This window comes from Rhinopithecus bieti, unplaced genomic scaffold, assembly GCF_001698545.2.
Source record: "Rhinopithecus bieti isolate Rb0 unplaced genomic scaffold, ASM169854v2 scaffold_3062, whole genome shotgun sequence".
Classification (NCBI taxonomy): domain Eukaryota; kingdom Metazoa; phylum Chordata; class Mammalia; order Primates; family Cercopithecidae; genus Rhinopithecus; species Rhinopithecus bieti.
In genome coordinates this window covers 4,073,979-4,085,058 of record NW_016804432.1, presented here as the reverse complement: position 1 = coordinate 4,085,058, position 11,080 = coordinate 4,073,979, and the positions used below count along the sequence as shown (strand labels likewise).

The 11,080-nt window shown below is 40.2% G+C and overlaps 1 long non-coding RNA gene across 1 annotated transcript in view; it reads left to right on the top strand.

The window, feature by feature from the left end:
* The first annotated feature begins 1,890 nt into the window (after window positions 1–1,890).
* Window positions 1,891–11,080, top strand: part of LOC108527142 (uncharacterized) — a 29,952-nt gene continuing 20,762 nt past the window's right edge. Inside the window, exons 1-5 of the long non-coding RNA XR_001884712.1 lie at window positions 1,891–3,791; window positions 4,752–4,895; window positions 7,464–7,588; window positions 8,237–8,356; window positions 8,456–8,573. This is a non-coding gene — a long non-coding RNA (uncharacterized LOC108527142). The remainder of the gene's footprint in view (window positions 3,792–4,751; window positions 4,896–7,463; window positions 7,589–8,236; window positions 8,357–8,455; window positions 8,574–11,080) is intronic.

The window sequence follows — 11,080 nt, the reverse complement described above, 5'->3', positions numbered from 1 at the left end:
TTGATCATTTACCAGCTGTATGACCTGTAACAAATTTCTTAACATTTTTATTAGTCCTAGTCTTCTCATCAATTAGAAACAGGAATGATGCTATGGTCATACTTAGCTTGCAAGGTGTGAAAGCACCTATTACAGTGCCCTACATATGGTCCTTAATAAATGTGATTTCTTCCTATGGTTTTACAATATGAGTTCTTGAATTTTATGGTTTTCTATGGTGTCCTTCATCTTTGCTAAATGGTCCATTTATGTAACTTGACCTCCTGCTGAAACCCAAGTAGACCTCATTGTTTTTAAGTCGTTACTAATTCCTGATTTTTGCTTTATCTCCTTCACCTGAAGACTAAACCCTGAACTTTTGCTTATACCCTGTATTACCTATTTTGTGTGATGTTGATGCTAATCCCTGGAACAAATGTGCTGACAATGTTAGATCATTTCTTTACATAGATTTTGATGCTCCTCTTCCTAGAAAGACTGGCCACATCTCTCAGAGGGCAAGTCTGAGGCATCATGGTACGTAACACTTTTTCTCCTGCTCAAATTTCTCTGGGCTGCACATATTTCTAATTTTAGGAGTAGCTGCAAGCAGTTAGGAGTCATGCACTCACATATTCAATGGTCTGTGCCAAAGCTGTCCATGTCTGATAGGGTAATGTGTACTCAGTTATTTTAAATTCTTTCATTTGAAATGAATGCTTTACTGTTTCCGCATTTTCTGATATTCAGAAATATACTTTCCCAGACCTCTTCCTAAAGCATATGGATTTTAAGGTCTGCACCAGAGCTCTGTTCTGCTCTTGACTGTTGAATATATCTGGCTTACTTAAAAAAATTGTGTTTGCCCATAGAGGGGCAAGGAATTAGGGAGGAGAAGGTAGGTAAGGTAGGATTCTGACTCCAAACGAGCTGATTAAAAGGTATCTGAGATGATTGTTCTCAAAGGTGGAAATGATGGCTGGAAATCAGTGGGCAGGTATGTTGGAATATAAAAGTGATCAACATGAATACAGGCCATATCATCAATGCCCTCTGAATGCAAAGGGAAGGGAACTACTATGCCATGGCTTCCTTCAAATTGATGTGTTTTTCCAAACTTAGAGGAGCAAGAGAAATGCTTGCAGGGACTTTAACTTGAAAAAAAATAGGCTTGTAGCATTAACATAGCACGTTGAGTTCTTTGGAGCCAAGGTGCTGGCTAAATTTCTCCTGCTAATAAATGCTTTTATCACAAAGTATATGCAATTCCACTATCTGGTGATGCATACCAAGTTTCTTTGGTTTGTAGCAAGACCATTTTGTATTACAGTTATTCCAAAAATCATAGATCAATTACTAAGATGCATCTTCATAAGAAATAAATTCTTGACATGCATAGAAGTATATGGATGGTTAAAAGAAACTTGGAAATTGGAGTAACTGAAATAATTTAATCTAATCCAGTCATTTCACAGGTGGGAGAGTGGAGGCCCAAGTTACTTGTAGGATTGGGTCAAAGAAAGCCAGCATTCTTTGACCAGCATTAATTAACATCTGTGTGTCCTGATATCTACTCAAACTATGACATAATATCTGTACACCAATCACACAGAAATGAACTAGAGGTGATACCGTTCAGATGTCCCTTCCAAATCTCATGTTGAAATGTAATACCCAGTGTTGGAGGTGGGGCCTAGTGGGAGGCAGATCCCTCATGGCTTGGTGTTCTCCTTGCAATAGTGAGTACTTGCAAGATCTGGTTGTTTAAGTGTGTGGCACCTCTCCCCACCTCACTCTCTTGCTCCCACTCTGCCATGAGAGATGTCTGCTCCCACTTTGCTTTCTGCCATGAGTAAAAGCTCTTTGAGACCTCCCCAGAAGCCAAACAGATGCCAATGCCTTGCTTCCTGTACAGTCTGCAGAACTGTGAGTCAATTAAACCTCTTTTCTTTATAAATTATCCAGGCTCAGGTATTTCTTTATAGCAGCACATGAATGGCCTAATACAAGGGGTGGGGGGACTTGAGGACACCTATATAAACAAAGTGAAAACATTTACATTTTCTTTATACTTTATTATTATAATAAAAATAAAGAGCATTAGAAATGGATATTGAATAGTGAATGTGTGCAAAAGCTCAAAATAAAATCTTTTCCAAGAATTTTAATGAGAAAGTTGAGCTTGCTTCCATGTACATAACTGTTTTATACCAAGTTTTATGTTTGAAATGGCTACAAGCAAATCCTGATCAAGTCTTTTTAATGATCTCTTCAAATTCTTGATAGTCACCATTGATGAGAAACTTTGTTCTCACAAGTAGGTGATAAAAAATTTAACACCATTTTTTAGTCATTCAAAAATTTACAACAGTTGAAATTACCTTTCTTTAAAGAATCTGAGCTTTTCTTTTTTATTTTCTTTGACCGATGTAAATGTTAAAATTTCTTTTGATAATGAGAATGGATTTCAAATTCAGTCAAACTTTTTTCATTCCAAGTATTTCAATAGAAAGGTGCTTGAACATGCAGAATGTGCTCGCAGTGCTGGAGCTCTTACCCTGCTGTTTGTATGGACTCCATAAAAAGGGCGCTGCTACTGCAAGTACAGGTGTAAGTGTCCAGCATACGTGAAGAGAGAGGTGAAGGGCAGCCTTTGAACTCTACCCTGCTGGAGTCTCACCTGTCCTATCTCCTCATCTCCCACACTCAATCAAGACTTGGACCTCATAGCAAGCTCCTTAGGCCCCCGGAACAAGAAATCTCCGGCATCTCTGCAGATTTCCTGCCCACGGAGGGTAGCAGCGTGCCCTGAAGCAGACTGCTGATACAGACAATGAGGAGCACTTTCCTGCCAGCACTCTGTGTGTTGCAGATAAGCTTGTGGTATTTGCCACCTGAAGGTACTATGGGACATGCTGTCAGAATCCCCTCAGACTGCTTTCAAGGAATCCTGGACTGATGATCAGCTCAGGACCTCATTTATCCCAGGCCTCATGGGCCAGGGGTTCATTAGATCACAACATATCTGTAACCACTGCATGGCACAAAAATCAGGAAGCCCAGAGAACACAAATGTCTGGCCCACGTCTGTGAGTGACAGCCCAGACCTAGAAGGCATTGTCTACCCCTCAGTCTGTGTTCTTTCCCCTTTCCATGGTTCATCTCATTAATAATTCGACCAACATACCATCCTCAAGGGTAGAAGTATGTCTCCTGAATTCTACCAGCAGACCAGTAAATGTGGTAGTTTTACTTCTCATGTATAATAAGTAGTAGTCCTAGAAATTCACATGATTTATATCCATTTGAAATTTTATTTTATAAATTAAAAATAATAAATCCTGTTACATTCATTGTGAGATCACAGAGATACTGCTGCCCTCTTCCCTAAATGTTCAACATCAGTGAGACTGGCACCACTGACCACTTTTCATCTATCAATCACTATGGATGGAAAAATAAAAACAAGCAATTTCTTTTATCATCTTTTCCTCCCAAACTCCATTCATTACCTGACTTTGCATATGCTTCAACCATTTCAATTCCCCTGGGCTGAGCAGTTTATGTTCTAAAGAGCTGCAGACTAGACTAAAAATGCCCTTCTTTCATCTTTCTTTTATAAAAGAAATATTTATTTTTCCTGTGCCTGGGAAGAAGTGCTGAGTGGACAGCCCTGGTGGCTTCTGTTTATACTGTGAGCAACTGAGACACAAATCAGTACCAGGGTTATCTTGATTTCTGCCTGGAACAATATTGTCCTGCAGGGACCCACTCTGGGGATCCAGAGGCTGATATATCCCCTTCTATCATAGGTATGTGCCTAAGAGTGCAATTTTAGCCCCTTTGATGCTGCCAGAGACAGTGAATAGTGATAGGATGGAGGAGTGGTACCATGTCACCACACTGTCATCATAAGTCACCACCAACACACATTAAATGCCTACTTTGTATAAAACCATGTGTTAGTACTACGTACTAAGTCTATGTGTTAAGTCCAGCCTAGGATAGAAAAAATAATAATAAACATTTGTTGAACATTTCCTATACTCCAGGCACTAAATCAAATGTGTTGCATGCATCATCTAATTAAGCCTCACCATTAAGCCTCACCATGATCCAATGAAGACTGTATTATTCCAATTTTCACATAAACATATTATTATTCCCAAGATTATGATCCTTCTATGTAAAGATTCCTCTTATTTTATCTAATGCAAATGTCTTTTTCTCCAGTTCAGCTCCTTGTTTGTTTTCTTCATAACACTTCACACATTTAAAAAAAAAATCTTTTTTTCATTTGTTGCTTTTTTTTTTTTTTTTTTTTTTTGCTGTCTCTCTCACTAATATGTTATGTTCTGAGGTTAGAGATTCTGTGTCTTTTGTTTCACTGCCTAGCAGGGTACCTGGACACATGGTAGGATCTTAGTAAGTGTTAGTTGAGTGAATAAATAAAGCTAATACAAAGAAGTTAAGTACCTTACCCAGGGTCATAGAGTTAGTGAGTGACAGAGCTGGGATTTAATGTCCATGAGCTTAGGCACATAGCTATTCTCCTAAATATATGACAACCCTGTTTGGGATTTGAGATTTAGACATAGAAACCAATACAGAGAATTCAGGGGTTCTGTATCCCAGAGAAAATCGCTTTTTTCAGGTGTAGTGTGGAAAAAAAATATTCTATTTTTAGGATTCCTGCTAGATATACTGACCCACTGACATTACCTTTTCCTGCTCATCTTTTGATTTTCTCCTCCACTTCTCTGCTACTTAAGGACACTGGATTTTGTGGATGCTCCTTGGACATACTGGAATGCACCTTGGGTAGCCCATGGATCATTTTCCCCGGTATGAAGCATGGGAGGAGCTGGAAAATGAGCTCATGAGCTGGTTGAGCCAGCACAACAAGCTGGAGCCAGGTAGGCCTATTCATGATCCAAACTATATTTATTATCTGACTTTGCTCCCAGAAGCTGCATAGCCAGAAGTCAGTTTTTCCCATTGATATTGGACCAACTGGAAGAACAGAAAGATTAAATTGATGAGGGGATTGGCTGTCATATAGAGCTTTTCTCTCATCTTTGGCTGAGAAGGGAGAATCAAACAGTGCTCAAGCCTTCAATCAGAGTAGGCACTCAACTAGTATTCACTGCATGAATACATGAAGGACTGACCGGAGAATAAGTGTTTCCCTTCATTAATAGTCCATCTTTTCCTTAACTTGTTTAAGTTCCTTCCGTGAGAATTTCTAATGAGAAGCTTTCACTCACAATGTTGTAAATATCACTGTTTCTCTCTTATATAGACCAATTATTACATTAAAATTATAGTATCTTTCACTTCTCTTTCTTGGGAAGATTTCCCAGGGAAAGTGAGACTTTTTTCAGACAACCAAGTGCTTTGGGAATCATAAAACCACTGGTATTTTAAACTCTACAGATGATACCAAAACGTTTTATTAAAAAAAATAAAAAGAGTAACAGATGGAATTTATTATCTCATCTCGGGGGTGGAGGGGGGTGGGCAGTGCAGCATGTGCTTAGATCAAGAAATTTCCTGAGTTGTGAGTGGATGTGACTCACTTTTTATACCAAGGCCATAGAATATTAAAGGGACCATTTCCATCTCCATGTTCCTGAAATGGTATGATCTCTACATCATTGATGATAAATGTATTATATTTTCTGTTAAATATCATATTATCTGGGGGGAAAGAGGCACTGGTGTTATCAGTGGTTAGAAAAGAACTTTTGTATATCTCAAAGATTTTACATCTTTAATTGGGATTTTTCTTTTCTTTATTTCTCTCTCTCTCTACCCCCCTTCTTTTCTTTCTTCTTCCTTTCTCTTAATATACATCTACTTCTCTTGAGCAATTACATGTCTTTGGTAACTCTTACCAATGTAAACTGGCAACATTATTATGAGCCTGTGAGTTTTCATCCTGAAGTAATGCAGCGGAAGTTTCACTGAGGCAGTATCTTGGTGATATTCTCCTTCCAGTAGGGCTGTCTGTTGGGCTAAATGTGCAGTTGAAGAGAGAGACAGACACCCGCCCCACCCCATCCTCCAGGACCATCAAAGTTCTGTGGGTATTGACAGTGGGAACTGAGCCAGCTACAGTTAACTTTCAACACATGCATAAACCAACTGGGATGTCTCCCATTAGCATTATTATCCCAAATTTCTTTCTTTTGTCCCACCCTGCTCAAACGTCCCTGCCAAGGCCTCCAGTGAATTCCTGGGAGTCCCCAAGGAGTGTCTCGTCTCCTCACATGCCTGCCAGTCAGGTCCTTAAGCAGCCCCCACCTTCCTCTTCTGGATCCTCCACTCATGCCAGGCTGGAGGGAACCTCATTATAGCACCAGCTGGTGGTGCCTATGGTAAGAGCGAAGTGTTTGTAACACTGGTGACATCTCCCTAACCCACTAGTCTTCAAGGAGCCAGAGCTGTCTGGGTGCCTCAAAGAAGTAGGGAAGAATGATCCTCACCCGAGTTCTGTGCCATACTTTGATATGCACAAGAGTGGCCATGTTGGGGTCCAGGTGACAATGTCTCTTGAAAATAGCTCCTTCAGACTCCCTTACCCTTCTACCCACCAGGTGATTACCCAGTCCAGGGGATCAGTTGCAGATAGTAAGTTTCATTCCCACTGTCGCTACCCACAGAACTTTCTTGATGATTCTGGAGGATGGGGGTGAGGATGAGGTGGGTGTCTCTGTTCAACTGCCCATTTAGCCCAGCAGACAACCCAGCCCTACTGAAAGGAGAATATTACCAAGATATTGCCTCAGTGAAACTTTCCATTCGCTTACTCACTGTGCCTTATAATGCACAATGCAATAAGCATTCCTTGCCTCCTTCACTTGCTCATTCAGCAGTTCAGTTAGATCATGGCTTCAACTCTCCATGGCTATGCCCCCATCTCAAAACTGTGCAAAACAACAAACAAAAACAAACCACTACCACCACCACCAACACACTCTCCTTACTCCAAAAACAAGAGCTCTTGTGGATATCAGATTATACAAAGTTGTACACAGAATAGCCACTACTCTATGCTGTTCTGTAAACAGCCAAATTCTGACCCTCCACCGTGCTCAGCAGAGACTTATGCTACTGCGCTCTACATGGTAGCCCCCACTTTCCATGTTCTGCACAACGCTGCTGGAGACTCCGCCATTCGCTTACTCACTGTGCCTTATAAGCACGATGCAATGAGCATTCCTTGCCTCCTTCGCTTACTCATTCAGCAGTTCTGCTGGTATCAGATAGCCACAGCTAATGTTGTACATCAAACCACACTCAAACTCCATGGCTTAACAGAATAATCATCTATTCTCCCTCATATATTTGGGTTTGGCTGATCCAGGTTCAGTTCAGCTGGGCTTGATTTCAAGCTACAGATTGGGTCCAGATGTGCTCCTTATGTCTTCTTCACCGTCTTTGGACCACCAGGCTAACCAGGACATTTATTCTCATGGCAGAAGCAGAAGAAAGGCCAGCCCATCTACATAAGCACATTTGCAGGCTCTGCTTATGTCAAGTCTACTAGTATTCTATCGAGCCAAGCAAGTCACAGGGCCAAACCCCACGTCAATGAAGCAGAGAGGTACTGCCTCCATGGAGGTACAGAGGGGTGGGAATTGGGGATGGTGGGCAGGGAGTGAATATTTGCTAGATGATAACCTAATCTATCACAATGCTCCAGCCCTAACTTAAATGATCAGTAAACAAGTCATCAAATGTAGTCAAGAAAATACCAAAGGAGCTATTTTTGCCTGAAACAGGCTGTTCTAACAAGTTTATGTGGGAGCATACATCCATGTCTCATATTGTGGGACCATGTGTACAAATATTTCACATCAAAGCATTACCGCTTGCCTTCTTGGTCAGCTCCAGCTGATTTTGTTTGAAACAGTCACGACTTACTCAGTGAGAGATCTCTGGTTTCCAGAATCATTTCTGCCTTGTCTTTCAAGAAATCATTCCTGCTTTCTCTGCCTTGTATTCCATGCTGTTGGAATCACCTGAACTTCCTTTCCCTGTTGCTCCATTTGCAAATCTCCTGTGTTCAGACTTCCCTGTTGTCCCAAAATGTTTCTGGAGAAGTCTGTAATAGCTTTCCAAATTAAAAAAAAAAAAAAAGAAAGAAAAGGAAAAAACAGAGGTCCTTTTCTATCACTCTTCTTCCAGCTTAAATTATGTGTATGTATTAATACATATGTGTATGGGTATATTTATGTGTTTGTATCTACAGAGAGAATATGTGTGTGTGTGTAATGTAATTATTACTCTTATTGCTGGTGATGGAATAGAGGTTAAACAAACAAAAACAGCAAAGATACATATACAGTGCTGCACTCGCCCCTTCCTGCAGGTGAGGAGAGTTGCAACACTATATTTGGGATCCTTCTTGCTTCTATTGTTCTGCATTCTCTTTGATCTGAAATAGTAACATAGAAACTTTCTTTCACAGGGACAAAGATATCCTTTTTAGCCACGAGTTTAATTCTTCAATGTCAATATTTGCAGAAAACATAAGCACAGCATGATATTGCCTTGGAGTTGTTGATTAATCCCATTCGGAAGCTTCCGTAAGTTTTTTTTTTATCTTCAGCTCATCATTAGTCTGGTAATGGTGTGTGTGCCTCTTTCAGTGAGTGTATTATCGTATTGCCCCAAAGCCTAATAAGGACGACAGTGAGACTTTATTGTGGATTAAGTTTACAGACTTCCTCACTGCCAGCCAGTTCCATGGGAGGAATGACTTAACTCAGCTTCCATGGGAAACAGAGACCAGCCATAGATGTCTGAGAGGAGTAATGATGGCACTGATGTAATCTCCAACCTAGAGATATGCCAGGGATGTTTGTCACCTGTTTAAGAAGCTAAAATGTCACCATGGAGTCTATAGTTCTTTGATAACCATTTCATCTACAAAACAAAGGAAGCGTGTGAACACATGAAATGAAAAATAAGAGACACTGTGAGCTAGGGGAGCCCTGAATGCCCTCCAGGAGTCTCTATGTCTTGGGGCACTGAGGTCCTCTCCCAGGGCTGGGCACCAGGAGTCTCTGATTGTGCTCACCCTTTTCCCTGCCTCACTCTGGCTTTTGGATGAGAGTAAATAGAATTGAGAAAATATCAGAAAAGTTGCTCCATAAGAGAAAGGCAAACCATTTTCAGTCTCCTAACCACTCTTCTTCATTTCTTGAGGTTTAAACCAACTTTAATCACAAAGCCATGAGGCCATTGGTTTTCCCACCCATTCACTACAATGTGGGATCAAACATTTTCTTTTTTGTGTCTGTTTATATGATAACTTATGTAGCCTGCAGACTTTCGGAGCGATACAGTATTGGTTTCCTTCAAATATTAGAGCTTTACTCTATTTTATTTTCATTTCCCAAAATATAAAGTCTGAGTCCCTTAGCTTGGGATCACTAAGTACCAAGAAATCAGCTGAGTTAAAGTGGCTCACAGAACTTGGGACAATTATAGCTTCTTGCAAAGCCAAAAAGTACTTCTGAGCCAAGGTCATTCAGTAAATCTCAACTAAATAAAAATGTCATTAAGTTTTGTAAAACCCTTTTGCTGGGCAAGAAGTAAAAAATAACTTACAAACCATTTGAAAAACCCAAAAGGCCAGTCAGACTTCTCTGAGCAAAGGCTTCATCAGGCTTCTGCCTCTTACTGAAAGTCAAAGCATCAAATATCCATCGATTCTTGAGCCCTCTTTATTCTCCACCCAGAGCTGAGCCCAATGCCTCACAGTCTGCCTGTTTCCAATTCCTCTGTGCCAGCATATCTGTTAATGTCCCAAGTGGCTTCCTTTACAGCCGCGTGATCATCTGTGTATTATTAACTAACCGCAAATTAAAGTCATTACTTGGTGCTTAATTTTATGTAACATTTCTTTGTAATGTGTACAAAAGAAATTTGTTTTTAACAGGAGTTTTGTAAATAGCATGTGCCATGATTAATTAGAGAATGAATCTGCTGATTTGAAATTCAGTGCAACCATTTTCTTTAGAAATAATTTCTTAAATAACATTTCAAGGTGTGTGAGTCTTCAAAAGAAAAAGTAAGCATCTTGCATGGATTGTCCTAATGCTCCATCTTAGATATTGTTTAGACTTTACCTGCTAGAGAACTCGCTTTTATTTTTCTCAAATCTATAGGCACTGTAAGGAACAGCAACATTCAAAGGGCTGTTATAAATCCTTTTTGGAACAAGGCAGAGTATAAATGAACAAATAAACAAATGAGCAAATCCTCGAATACTTGGAGGTCAGTTATATTTCAGTATAGTTTGCTCTCCTCCAACTACTGTGCTTTTTCTCTTCCTCTTACACCCCAAGTGCATTCCTGCCTCTAGGCCTTTGCACTTGTTCCTTCTGCCTGGACATCAATCCCCCTGGGTCTTCATGTGGCCTGAACTTTAGTCAGGGACTTTTCTGATCATTGTAGCTAAGGAAGTTCCCTGCCCCAGCCCCTGTCACATCACTGTGTTTAATGTTTTATTTGCTGAACAAATCACTCTGTGATATTACCTGGCTTTATGGTTGTTTCTTTCCTCTGTCTCCTCCTATGAAATGTAAGATCCTCAAGAGCAAAAACTTGTCTGCCTTGTCCTCCCTGTATCTCTAACACCAAGAACAATGTCTGGGACATTAGTGGGTGCTTAATTAATCTCTGCAAAATCAATGAATGGATTGCATTGCTCTCACAAGCCAATAATTAACCACGCCCCTAATGGACAGAAAGCATAATCAGCTTTCAAAGTTTTCTTGAGGGAACAGAAAGAGAAATTCAGTATTTGTTGCCTAGCCATGAGATACCTTGCAATGGATTGAAGAATTAAAATATGAACAAATTAGATGATGGGAAAAGCAGGAAGTAAATGTTGTAACTAATTGCTTAGTTTGTGCAAACACCAGACGTCCCCTGAGAAGAGAAGCCTTCAGTCACTTGACACCTCCTGCCTTTAGGAGCCCAGCAACCAGTTGAACTGTTCATATCAAAATGACTTGGCCAAGCCATTATCTTTGCTGATAATAAATTAAAAGATCTGAAAAATCTTTCAACTTTCATGTACTTA